Below are 6,000 nucleotides of genomic sequence, written 5' to 3' on the forward strand. Positions count from 1 at the left end.
TATGGGTAATAAGCTATAGTGCTCAGTGACACCAATTCACAGGACGGGAAAAAAAGATTGTACGAAAAAAAAAAAAAAAAAAAAAAGCTGTGAGCTGGGAAAAATTATAAAACGAATATCGTCGACAGCAGGGTTCGAACCTGCGCGGGCGGTGCCCAACAGATTTCAAGTCTGTCTCCTTAACCACTCGGACATATCGACTTGTTGCCTTTAGTCGTCTATTTCACTTTTTATCCATAGTTCATCACTTCACTTGTGATAAGAAATTTGAATTTTGCATGATTATTTGTGTTGACTGGCGTCAGATATTAAACCTTGTAAGCTGCCCCCTTTTCCATTTCCCTTCATTTCTCTATCCTTCAATTAAAATTTAAACCATAGAATGGTAGTTTTAACCAGTTTCAAGATGACACGTTATGTTAACTAGTAACCCTTCTAGTAAACTTTTCTTCGATATAAATACGAGTACAAAGCATGAAGCTATAAGAAATACGATTTCATGGAAACATCAACCATAAGGTATGACATGCCAACGTGCAAGTTTGCTTGGTTGTTTGTCAAAGTTATCTGGAAGACGTAAATTGAATTTCTTACGAATATTGATCAATTGAGTTCTATATCTCACCTGAAGAGAGTCTTCTCAAAGGAATCGATCATGTTCAAGCCTTAGAGGTAAAAAATTAAAGAACAGTTGAAGGTGTAATGTCAAGCTAAACTACATATTATATCATTATATGGTAAAGAACTAACTATACAAGATGTCTGTGAGCTATAAACTTTCCCTTTAATCTTTTTCATACTTTTGAACTACTAGTATAAACCATTCAAAATAAGCAAAAATAAAACAAAAGGTACAATAAGTTTGAACGGGATTTCCACAGTGCTCCTTTTCACGTCTCCTCCATTAAGTCACTGTTCTTACTACTGGTCTTGGTCTAGCAAAATGGTTCAGAGAGCTATAACCTATGGGTTAGCAAAACATGCACAAATGCGGCAAACAATCAGGGTCCTACAAGCAGGGCAATCCTTCATCAGTTGTTGCTGGTGGAGCTCATTGCATTTAACACATAGGACCTGATGAGCACATGGAAGGCATACCACTATCTTCTCTTCTGATAAGAACATGATGCACTTATGCTTCCGTTTCGAAACTCTGCTCCCAGAATAATCTTTGATGTCAACCACCCTTTTAGAGAAACTTGGAATCTGATTCCCCTCGTTAACAGAAGAACACTGGCCATAAACTTAGAATCAGTGACCCAGCTTCATATTCAACTCAGGTAACTTGTTCTTGAGCTTTTTAATCTCCTTCCCATATTTCTTCATATCTTTTCTTGCTTTTAGTTTAATCTTATCCTCCTCCACTTTGGCGACAGCTCCAAGACGTTCTCTCTCCTTCCTTATGGAGGCAGCCTGCTTAAGGAATTTCACCTTTGTCATCTTCTCATATTTCCATGTCATCTGCAACTTTTCATCGTTTCTCATGATAAAACACAAGTTAAATAGAATTAATCTATTTAAAGGCATAAACAGCTAAATGCACTTCTCCGTGCACCTTCATGCATCTTTCCATACATGAAAATGGAAAATTTAGGACGAGAAGTTGCCAAGAATAAGATTTGAGCATTGATAGTATCTGATTGTTTAATTACGAACTCCAATCTGCTGTTTAGCATAATATTGTTGATAATTGTCTTAATGGCTTATAGAGCCGGAGGATAGAAAACATAGCAGGGTATTTGCAAAGTTGTGCCATCCCTTTGACTAATTTCATGGTGATTTGCAAAGAAGAGTAAATATTGGTAGTTAGTCCAACACATTTATGCAATTCTTATGGTCTCTTAAAAGTTTTATACTTTATTGTGTTCTCTTAGTGGCATTTTATTCTGTAATCTGTCTTCTCCTCAGTCTTACAATTCTAGAACCTTTCCAATCTGTTTAGTTAAGACAAAGAGCCATATACTGATTTAACAAGGCAAAACTATATGTTGATTAAGGCTTATTTAACAAGAATACAAGTCAATGAGTACTTCTTCAAGGAGAATCATACCTAAGTTTGGTTGTAGATATTTTTAACCTTACCTACTTTGCAGCTCTGCTGCCTTCCGCTTCTCTGATGCAAGCTCCTCTGTCCATTCCATGATTTAAAATCCTTAAGAGCCTTCTGTTCTCTCTCCAATGCTTCTCGACAACTTGCAGCTGATGCTGTAGCCTGCAATTTAGCAACCTCCATCTCCATCTTCAGCATAGAAAGCTCCACTTCAAGCTTCTGAATTGTGGAGTTAGTGCCTTTAACCTGATTAGTTGCATTATTCAAGGCAAACTCCATCTCAGACAGCCTCTTCATGGTTTCTCCTGCTTGATTTGGTTCTCCCTTTTGAGCTGTTCTGTTTCTTCCTTCTCTTGCCTCGGTGATTTAAGTTAAGTTTGGTCCTTGCCAAGCTTACGAGCAAGCCTGCATAACCTTCTGATTGGTCTGTTGAGTCCAATTATGTAGCTTACTCTGCATTTCTTGTAACCTTGGAACTAGCTTCAAAATCAATTAATCCTTGTCATCTTGTGGGATGTTTTTTCATAGAGACTCTTCATATGGAATTCCAGTATAATAACCAGTTGACTTAGAAGACATAGAAATAGAATTGCTGCCTTCGGCTTTTGGAGCAGTTTTTTTCTACATCATGTTCAGGACTGTTAGAAGATTTTAAGGTTTTGCCTTCTGATTTTTGAACAGGTTTATTTTCCAAAGATGATGATGGTAAAAGCCCAGTATTTGCGGTAGGAACTGCAGATTTAGTACCATTCGTAGGCAATGTTGAAGAGTCATCTGACATGATTAAACCAGGAGAAAAATTAGTTAAAACATGATGGCTTTCATCAGTTAAAAATCCAGCTTCTGTAACTATTTTTGATGAAGCATTTTTCATATGCACAGCTGGTAACTAAGATGGAATCTTTTTTCTTTTTTTTTGACAATAAAACAGCTAGTGGTAGCCACTTTCCCGGCTCAAAAAGCACCTCTCCCAAAAGCCACCCTATATTTTTCCATATTGAAGGACTTTAACCAAAGTGTAGCCAGCTCCTTTTGTAGCAACCCTTTCAACCAGTCCTTAATTTTTCTTTAGAGATAGATGCAACTGGGACATAATCTCTAAAAGCACCCATAGAAATCAAACTCTCTTTCTCTGGTGTCAACCCTTCTAAGCAAGAGGATTTTTGGGTTAGGTAAATTAGGGAAACTTCCAAAATTTTCAAGCTGGTAATTTAGGGAAAGTAGAATGAAGGTTTTGAAACATTGGGCTCATTCCAGATTGGAAGAATGGTTTTTCAGATTTTGAATTTCTGATCTCCACTGGAGGTAGAATCAGAGTTCTCTCCTAAGACTTCTTTACGACTTAAATTATGCAATATCTCTGCTCCCACTTCACATGCCACCGAAATGTTTAGGTCAATCATTAATTACCACCACATATAGATAGACACGGTTTAACCTCTCTAAGCACACTAATCATCTCCAGCATTGTATACAATATGAGACACTTATTTACAACTAATTGTAATATTATAATATATATATTTATATTTGTATATCTAAAATTAAATATTTATATTTTTAAAATTAAAAAAAAATTAAAATAGACAATCTTTCAATTATAAGATCAATTTTAAAAATATTTAATTTCTTAATTTACCTACTAATTAGTTATATATAAATCTAAAGTACTTGTATAATTCTTTAAGAGGAGTCTTTCAATAAACATTTAATTTTACTCTTAGTTTTTTTATACAATTTTATTTTTTAATTTTTTCATATGGTATCATAGCTTTAGGCTCTTCTTTAAAAGAAATTTTTTTCAGTGTTTATTGCTAAATTTTATTTTAAACCTTCATAGCCAAATTTTATTAAATCTTTCAATATTATTTTTTCCTTCTTTGGCTTTCATTGCCTATAATGTTCTTTAGTTAAACCTTTACTATCAAGAGTTGTTTCAATTTTGAGAAAGATAATAATACCAAAAATAGCAGAATTTGTCACTACTACCTGATTTGAGGAAGTGATAATTGGTAAAACTATCGGAGTACTATAGAAGTCTCGAGAACAATGTAAGTTAGAAAGAAAAGAGATTGAGAAACTAAGAAGTCTATTAAAAACTCTTGAAATGCCTACTGGGGTATATTCTTTGGGTAAGGTCTCTAGTTCAGGTAAAGCTTCTGATTTTCATGGATTAAATGTCTCGGTTAAACCTATTACGAGTTTTTGAATCATTAACTCAAGAGCCACAAATCATATGATATATTTCTCTTATATATTTAGTACATATACCATGTGTCTTAATAATAAAAAAAATGATTGTTGCAAATGGTTAACTTACTATAATAGCAGGATTAAGAGATGTTCAAATTAATCTTTTGTTTGTTCTTAAAAATATTTTTCATGTTCCTAGATTGTCTACTAATCTTATATCTATATAAAAACTTACTAGAAACATGAACTGTAAAGTGACTTTTTATCTATTCTATTGTGAATTTCAGGACCAGAGTTTGGAGATGAGGTTGGACTTGCTAAGAAAAAAGATGGATTATATTATCTTGAGACATCAAACAATACAAATAATATCAAGAATAGTTTACCTTTGTAATTTTTTTAAAAAAAATATTTTAATAAAGATAAAATCTGATTTTATCATTTTCGTCCTGGACATTTTTTTTTTGAAACTTTAAAAGACATGTTTCTTTTTTTGTTCAAAGGATTAAAGGCCAAAAATTTTTGTTGTGATGTTTGTAAACTTGCAAAACATAGATGTGTCTTTTTCAGTTAGCAATAAAAAAAGTTTTACTCTTTTTTACTTGATTCATAGTGACATATGAGGTCTTTCTACAATTTTTAATATTTTTGGTACAAAGTAATTTGTTTCATTCATAGATGATTGTACTAGGGTTTTTTAGATAATTTTACTTAAATCCAAATCAGATGTAAATAGTATATTTTTAAGTTTCCAAAACATGATCCAAAATCAATTTAGAGTGAAAATCAAGATATTTAAGTCTGATAATGCAAGAGACTCTTTTAATTAGAGTTTATCTACCTATTTTCAAAAAGAAAAGATTATCCATGAGTTATTTTATATTAATACTCTACAATAGAATGGAGTGACAGAGAGAAAAAATAACCATTTACTAGTCATAGCCCCAACTTTACTTTTTCAAGCAAACATACCCAAATCCTATTGGGAGAAAGTTGTTCTCATTGCCACACATATTATAAATAGGTTACTTTCAAGGGTTCTGAGATTTAAAACTCTTATAGAACTACTCTCACAATTTTATTTTAACTTTAATACCACAAACAACATCACACCTAGGATATTTGGTTGTATATCATTTATTCATATTCACAGTCATAATAAGGGGAAGTTGGATCCTAGAGCAAGTAAGTGCATTTTTTTAGGGTATTCATCAACTTAAAAAATGTAAGGTATAAGTGCTATCATCCTTCTACCAAAAAAATTTATGTGTCTACAAATATCATTTTTGAAGAAAATAAATAATTTTTTACTGAACTTTATCTTCAGGGGAAGACTTCATCCATATAAGATAAGGATAAAGACTTCTTTTTGCTTGATTTGTCCTCCTCTTCAATATTTTCACCCATTAATTCTTTTGAGTTTAAATATGTTTCTTCTGAGTTTAAGTCAAACAATGAATTTGAGTATAAACCCATTCCAAACACAGAAGATGTGACAAAAGATAATATTATTTTTGATTCTATGAAGGAATTACAGGTGTACTCAAGAAAGAATGTTCCAGATCTTGAACCAATGCAAGTCTAAGAACTTGATTCTAACTTTGAAAATGAGATAACTACAGTCTTTGACTCTGTTTCTTAAAATGAGCATGAATCTTCTAACACTATAATGAGTGATTATGATTTATTATCATTAGGAAAGAAATCAAAGAATATACTAAGCATCCACTATACCTAATCTTTAATTTTGTATCATT

At 32.5% G+C, this 6,000-nt stretch overlaps 1 non-coding gene and 1 pseudogene across 2 annotated transcripts; both read right to left on the reverse strand.

Annotated features, from left to right (window-relative positions):
- Nucleotides 1-119: 119 nt before the first annotated feature.
- Nucleotides 120-201, reverse strand: TRNAS-UGA (transfer RNA serine (anticodon UGA)). Its single transcript has one exon. It is a non-coding gene; the product is annotated as a tRNA-Ser (tRNA).
- A 504-nt stretch (nt 202-705) lies between these two features.
- LOC111306073 (putative E3 ubiquitin-protein ligase RF4) lies at nt 706-3,453 on the reverse strand (annotated as a pseudogene). Its single transcript, XR_016331729.1, has 2 exons — nt 2,051-3,453; nt 706-1,461 (listed from the first exon to the last, which is right to left on the reverse strand). The product of XR_016331729.1 is annotated as a putative E3 ubiquitin-protein ligase RF4 (transcript).
- Between the last annotated feature and the right edge of the window lie 2,547 nt (nt 3,454-6,000).

This window comes from Durio zibethinus, chromosome 21 (assembly GCF_047325235.1).
Source record: "Durio zibethinus cultivar Kanyao isolate XHJ-2024 chromosome 21, ASM4732523v1, whole genome shotgun sequence".
NCBI classification, from domain to species: Eukaryota; Viridiplantae; Streptophyta; class Magnoliopsida; order Malvales; family Malvaceae; genus Durio; species Durio zibethinus.